This window comes from Nannospalax galili, unplaced genomic scaffold, assembly GCF_000622305.1.
Source record: "Nannospalax galili isolate Female #2095 unplaced genomic scaffold, S.galili_v1.0 scaffold648, whole genome shotgun sequence".
NCBI lineage: Eukaryota > Metazoa > Chordata > Mammalia > Rodentia > Spalacidae > Nannospalax > Nannospalax galili.
Window position 1 is genome coordinate 2735910 of NW_008360311.1, and position 7731 is coordinate 2743640.

Genomic DNA, 7731 nt, shown 5'->3' on the forward strand with positions numbered 1-7731 from the left:
CCCCCCTCACCCACACACTGTTGGCTGTCACATGCCTCTGACCTCTTCTGCGGATGCCTTTTGAGGTGACTGCAATGAACTGAGCTATGACATGCATGACCCGGGCATGACCCTGGCTTCGTCCCTGTCAAGAGGTGACTGGGTTCCAAACTGCATCTGGCACAGCATTTGGACATCTAAACCATACTCAAAGCTTGAGATGTCTTGTGTGAGGGTCAGGAAAGGTAGAGGACAAGGTACAAGGGATGGGGCGGACCACAGAAGGACCAGAGTGATGGAAGCTGAGAAACGTGCTGGGCACACACTGCAGAAGGGGACGTAAAGACAGGAAAGGAGACCTTTTCTTCCCCCTTACGTCCAATCTCAGACAAGGAACAGGTCAGAAAACTAAAGCCTTGTCTTTATTGAGGGACGGGGCAGGAGTTGTAGAAAGAAAAGGACTCATCCTTTACCAGAGCTAAAAAGTTTATGTTGCTCTCCAAGTCCATAGATGTCCCCAAATCTGTGTCCAGGTAGCAGCACTGGCCCAAGGCACCACTCCCATTCAGTTCAGGTGCAGAGGTGGTTTCATGTGAGGCTGCAGTAAAGCAGCAGATAGAGGTGGAAGTTAGAATTTGGAGTCAGATCGCTGGGCTGCAAAGCCAGATTCTGCCGCTGTAGCCACAAAGCCAGGCTCCTAGTTCTGGCTCCTTGACTGTAAGATCCTGTGTTACAATCACCGCTTGTACCTCACACCGTTGTCAGGTTGTCATGGTGCACGGCCTGCCCCTCACACCGTTGTCAGGTTGTCACAGTGCATGGCCTGCCCCTCACACCCCTCACACCGCTGTCAGGTTGTCACAGTGCACGGCCTGCCCCTCACACCCCTCACACCGTTGTCAGGTTGTCACAGTGCACGGCCTGCCCCTCACCCCCCTCACACCGTTGTCAGGTTGTCACAGTGCACGGCCTGCCCCTCACACCCCTCACACCGTTGTCAGGTTGTCACAGTGCACGGCCTCCCCCTCACACCCCTCACACCGTTGTCAGGTTGTCACAGTGCACGGCCTGCCCCTCACACCCCTCACACCGTTGTCAGGTTGTCACAGTGCATGGCCGGCCCCTCACACCCCTCACACCGTTGTCAGGTTGTCACAGTGCACGGCCTGCCCCTCACACCCCTCACACCCCTCACACCGTTGTCAGGTTGTCACGGTGCACGGCCTGCCCCTCACACTGTTGTTGGGGTTGACGGCTTCAATATTGGGAGAGTAACAGCCTTGCTGGATGTGCATTAGGGATGGATGTGATGAGTGAGCTGCCTGATCTATCCACTGTCCCAAGATGCCCTCAGGCAGGCTTTGAGAAGACCAGAGCATGCTCCTGGTGGAAAGTGCAGAGATGTTCTGGTTCTTTCTAGTGAAACTGAAAGCTGGGGTGCTGGGACTTGTAGATAGCTGTGGAAGCCATCACTGGTGCTCATGAGATACTTAATGTTCCAGAAAGCTTACTATGAATTGCTAAGTTCCCCGAAGGTGGCTGCACAGGCAAATCCATGCCTGATTCCTTTTCCTTCAGCTGGAATTAAATCAGCTCTGGGTGAACACAGTTATCCTGAACTGAGAAAACTCTGGCTAGGGGAATGAACACATTATCCCTAATAAATGCAATTTGTTTTGAAGATAGAATCATTTAGAGCGTTGGCTGTGTACAGAGAGTAAGAGGTGTCCCTTACAAGGGAAAAAGATTAAAAACCAGTAACCCCTGACTTTTCACATAATTCTCCAAAGTTCAGGTCGATTCTGCTGCCACACTGAATGGTTCTATCAGGCCTGATCTTTATTTGGGGGGAAAACCATTAAGTTAAATTTTTTAGATAATTTAAACTCAGTACTAGTCCTATGTGTTGATACCTGGTAGGAAAAAGCAAAGCAGTATTTCTAGACAGTCATAAGTTTGAGGGCCTGCCCTATTACAAAATAACCAGGATATATTTTGTACTTTTTGAGACATGGTCTTATATAGCCCAGGCTGGCCCCAAACTCACTGTGTAGCCAAGGATAACATTGAACTTCTGACCCCCCCTGCCTCCACCTCCTAGGATTACAAGTGGCCTACTGCTGTGCCTAGTTTAGGAAACCAAACCCAGGCCTCATGTATGCCAAGCAAGGACTCTACCAACTAAGCTACATCCCTAGCCCCACATTTTCCAGTTGAATGTCAGATCATGGAGGGTGATTGACTCCATTTCTTGAACGTGTAGTTTCATAGATAAGGTCTACATTTAGTGGAGGTTACTGATTGGTAGGACCCGAGTCAAGAATAAAAGGAGCCCTGTGATTGGAGAATGAGAAACAGAAACAAGAATTCAGCGATGGGGTATCCATGATGGTGATGGCTGCACCATGATGGCCCCCCAGCTTCCCAGCAACAGCTCTTCTCTACCACCAGACTCAGGAATAGCATGACTTGTACCTCTAAGAAGCACCAAGGGACCAGGGTGCCTGCCACACCACATTTGTGGAGAGTTTCATAGAAATGTCTATTTGCCAACAGGCCAAAGAAACAATCCCACTCAAGTCCAGCCTGTTCAACTTACAGGACTTACAGGAACGTGTAGGTGACAACACAGCATCCCCATCCCCAGTCAACCTTCCACCTCTTGCCTCCTCCAGTAATACTCTCAAAGACTGTGTGGCTGGCAGCTGGGAATGGGGTGGGGTGGGAGGGTGGCTGGATTCTCAAGGGTGTCATGACCCTCCCCATTCTACCAGGGAATCTTACAGGCCTGATCTCTTGGTCTCCTGGGGTGAAGCTGACCTGACTAGACAGTGATGGAGAATGCAGGGCAGGAGACAAAGCTCTACTCCATAGCCTCAGCTTGCCCAGGAACACCAGGTTGGCCATTTCTACATTCTTGTCCCCTCGGTGTTTGGAAACACAACAGCTGAAGGGGTATTTCTGTCTTCTAATGACTTGCATTCCAACCAGTAAGACCCCCTCACTGCTTTTAGCTGAGATGGCCCTGCACCGTGGGCATGGCGTGGCTCTGTCTGGAACATAATATTCCAGAAAGAATCTCGACTCAATCCCCAGGTCATCTGTCTGCTATCTTGTGGTGCTGTCTGTGGAGCACATCTTTTCCATCTGGGTGTTTAATAAAGGAATTGGAAGACTCCAGAGCTGGAAGTCATAAGAATTAAGTCATTCCCAACTCTTATAGATCAGACTTTAACTAGATCATTCTAGCTACTTCTTTTTTGAAGTCTATTGTATTGATTTCTGATCACTGAGTTTCTCTGTGTCTTTCTGTCTCTCTCTCTCTCAGCCCAGGCTCTCTCTAACTGGTTACTTGCCTGAAGATGACCTTGAACTTCGATCCTCCTGCCTCCACCCCTCCCCCACCTAATGCCTAGTTTACTGATGTGCACCAACTTCCTGGTTTATGCTGTGCTGAGGATGGAATCCAGGGTTTTGTGCCTGCTAGGCCAGCACTCTACCAACTGCTACATCCCCAGCCCCCAAATGCTGCTGTTTCTTAAGCGCAAAATTATAGCCAAGATAGCGGAGAACAAGATTAGGTGTGGGGAGTTTGACCCTTGGCCAGCCCTGCCTGTCACTGCTGCCTGACAGCCAGACAGCCCTTAACTTCTTTGCTCTTAGGTTTCCGTAGAGCGGTGGGGACACTGAGTTTTCTCTCTGCCTTGTCAGCAGGACTCAGAAGGTTCTAGCCTTCTGGCCTTAACAGGGGTGAGTCTGAGATTTGGGAACTGAAAAAAAAAAAGATTACACAGGTATACGTGTGTGCACCTGTGTGAGTGTGCATACACCACCTGCCTGCAGGAGTCTGCAGAAGACGTTGAATCTCCCGGAACTGGAGTCAAAGGTGTGGATGCTGGGACCCCAAACCAGGTCCTTTGCAAGAGCAGCTCTTAACCTCTGAGCGGTCTTTCCAGCCTCTCAGGGATCTTTGCGTCTGACGATCTTCCCTTGAATTTTCTGCATACCCCCACACCAGCAGCAGCTCTGGGGTGTGTGTTGTGGGGTGGGGGTGGGTGTGTGTGCGCGCGCGCTATCTACACCTGTTCTCTGCATGGTGCACCAGGCTGCACCCCCACTGTGGTATGACATTCCTGCAGGCAGCCCAGGTCCCCACCTCCCAGCCCGGCCTATCGGCTGGGCACACCCGGAGCCAGCCAGGCCCAGAGCTGCTAGCTACTCCTGGGACCAGCTCATCCTGGCTTCCAGCCAGCAGCCGGCCTGTATGGTGCAGGCGGGGACCCTGAACCTCTCTCCTCAGGTTTACAGAAATAAAATAGACCGACGTTCGCTCTGCGTTTTGGTTTTCTTAAGACAGTTCTTGCAGCTGTGACTATAACTTTTTTTTTCCTTACCAACTAAGATTATGGTCCCATAACCCAATTAGTGTCATTTGGTGGTGGTCCAAGTGCCTCCCCTGCCCGGGTTTTAATTTGGGGATCCCTGGAGGCTGCACTGCACATCTGTAGCCGGCCTGCCCCTCCTCTCCGGGTATTTGCTCCGAGTCTACGGCGGGATTAGCTGTGTGGTCTGGGGGCGGCTGCGCCTCCATCCTCGCTGCGCCGGAGCCGCCTGGAGCCTTTTACTTTCCTTCCAGCCCTGGCACCTGGGGGGCGGGCGGCCTGTGCCCGGAATGGATCAGAGCTCCGCCTCGCAGGCCGGAGGCCCAGGGAGGGGGGCGCTGCTCGGCCGGGCTCCCACCCGCCAGGTCCTCCGCCCCCTCTCCCCGCCCCCACTCCCGGGCTGGCGAGGGCTGGCGGGGCTCGGGGCGCTCAGGCAGCTGGCACCAGCTGGGAAGGGAATTAACATAACAAAGAGCCGGAGCGAGCGGCGGCCCGGCGGGGGCTCTGCGCAACGCCCAAGGCTGGAGGAGCGGCTGTCGGCGGCTGCTGCACCCCGCGCGGGGCGAAGACCGTGCGTGCGTGTGTGCGAACCCTGCGTGTGCGAACCCTGCGTGTGCGTGCACGCGGGTGGGCAGGCCCGGGAGCGCGGCGCCCCCGCCTCAGCTGCTGGGCACGCACCCCGCGCCCGGGAGAGCCTCTTTGTTCGTTCCTCCCCCAACGCGGTCACTGGATGATCACCATCTGTTCTCAAACCGGTCCGCACCTCGGAACCCACTTGGGAGCTTTCTCAAGCTCCAGCCCCCAACGCCCACCCCAGACTTGGCCTAGCTGAGGCCCCCCCTGTGGGTGTTGATTGACCTTGGTAGCGCCAGGCCCCAGTGACCCTAACTCTGACCTGACCCTGCCCTCACCTTGACCCCGACCCAGACTGACCTTGACCCTGACCTGACCTTGATCCAAACCCTGACCTTGACTCTGACCCTGACCTGACTTGACCCTGACCTGACCCAGACTTGACCCTTACCCTGCCCCTGCCCCCAGCACGCTGACCACGCGTGGCTGCTGTTGGGTTTGGAAGGTTGGAACTGGCCTTTTCCCCGGGTGGGGTCAAGGACACATCCCCGAACAGCCCGCTCCCACCCGCAGCCCAAGTTATGGCGCGTCCACCTGGCAGCAGCTGTAAAAAAACTGCGGCCGGCGCTGGTCACGCGGGTCAGAGCCGCGGGGTTCCATTGTTATGCACGTGAAATCAAAACCTCGTAACCCTGCTTTTAGAGCATCGCCAGACCTGGAGCCTGCCGGGCCCTTCAAGTCCCCATTGGGGACCGAGAAGTCCAGGACGCACCATCCGGCCCGGCCGGGCCGTGCTCGGCCACCCTCGACGGGGTCGCCCCTCCATACCCAGGTCCCCGCCCGTCCCTGCCGCAGGCTAGGCCGCAGCCCAGCCTTCTCCGGCCCGGGACCCGGCGGCAGCTGGGCGGCCAGGGGCGGGTGGGAGCGGGCGGAGGAAGCGCGGCGCTCTGGGGACCTGGGGCAGCACCTCCAAGCCTGGGCCTCACTGCGTCGCGTTCCTCCGGGGGTCCGTGCGGAGCTGAGCCCCTCCCCGGCCTGCCCCGGCGGCCCCTGCTGAGCCGCCGCGCTCAGGGGGACGAAGGGCAGAGGCAGAGTTGAGCTCCCAGGCTCCCCAACACCCACAGGCCTGGGTGCTGAGAATGCGCTCCGGGTGCCTCGGAGCCGCCAGCTCCCCGGGGAGCCTGGGCGCTTGAGGCCACCCAGCGCCACCCGCCGTTCCACCGTTCCAGGGATGGAGGCCCAGGTTTGGTGTCTGGAGGGTTCACCGTGGCCGGTTGAATGCTGGGTGTTGAGGACCTGTCAGGTGGTCCCTCGAACGGGAGCAGGTGGAACCTCTGGGTCCCCAACCTGAGCAGCACCCCAACTGAGGTCAGCAGCCTGGCAGGTGACCTGGTGGCCTCGAGGGGTCTGGTGGTGGCTGCTGTTGTTGAGTTCAGAATTCTCACAGGCCCTAACCACTGTGTTCATTCTCAATAAATGGTTTCTTAATAATCGTTTTAATTAGCAAAAAGGCTGTCTTATTAAAGCTAATTAAAGGCAATTTGGGAACCTTATTTTCATACAATCATAAAATTAGAGCAACAAGAGGCTACGGAAGTGAGGAGTGCCTCCACTTTCAGGCAGAGAGGGGGGAGGAGCTGGAAGGGACCCTAACCCCAAGCCCGGCCTGCAGGAATACCCAGAGGACTTGGGTGTCCCCAGGCTGTGCTAGGACCCAGCTACAGGAAGTCTGTCCATATCTCCAACTGGAGTGTCAGAGACACCCAACCTAGCCACCCTCCTTCCCTGCTCTTCTGCCCCCTCCTCCCCTTCCACTCCCTCCTTTTTCCTCATCGACCACCTCCTCCTCTGCCTCCTCCCTCTTCCTTCACCCTCCCCATTCCTCCCTTTTTATCCCTTCCCTCCCTTTCCTCTTCCTCTCCTCCTCCTCCTCTTCATCCCCCCTCCTTCCCCTCTCCTGCCCCTCCTTCCCTTCTCTTCCTCTTCCCTCCTCTTCCTCCTCCTCCTCCTTCCTCTCTCCCGTCTCTCCCTCCTCCTCTAATTATCTTTATATGGAGTAAAAGGCACTCCCTCTACCACTGCACCAACAGCTAGAACATTCCAGATCTCACTCCTACCTAGAGGCACCCCCTCCACCCTGCATTCCTTCCCAGCCATTCTGGGGTGACCACCCTGTGCCACTAGCCTCCCAGGTGCATCGAAACCTCCTGGACCTGACTTTTTGTCCCTCAAACTTCAGTCCAAGCTTCTTGCAAAACTGTACCCTCTGCCATGGGCCCCTCCATTCCCGTGTCCTCCACTGCTGACTGGGCTTCAGCCTTACCCTGGCTTTTCACTTAGAGTAACCTCCTCTTGACCCACATCACAAAGAACCACTTCCCCTCAAGGTCTACATATTGTACAAAGCTTCGAAGCCTACATAGTTCTGCTCCATGACCTACTGTTAGAGTCCTATTTGTTTTGGAAAGGTTCTTTTCAGAAAAGTACTATACAGCAGGGATTAACTATGGCTTTGAGGATCTAAACCTCAGCTCCATCCTTGGCTTCACATGACCTTGTGGTCTGAGGCAAGACCCTGATTCTCTGAGCTCTGGTGTCCTTGTGAGTAGACCAGGCTCATGATGACATCCTGCAGGTTTACTGGCATGTGGAACTGGACAGTACACCCATGCCTCTCCACAGTGCAGGGCACACAATACTAAGAGCTCCGTGATCACTGTCCCAGGTGGTGAGGGGACAGTTGGAGCATGAGTAAGTCAACTAGGAAGAGTTCCCAGTCAAAGGGAATCCCCAGGTA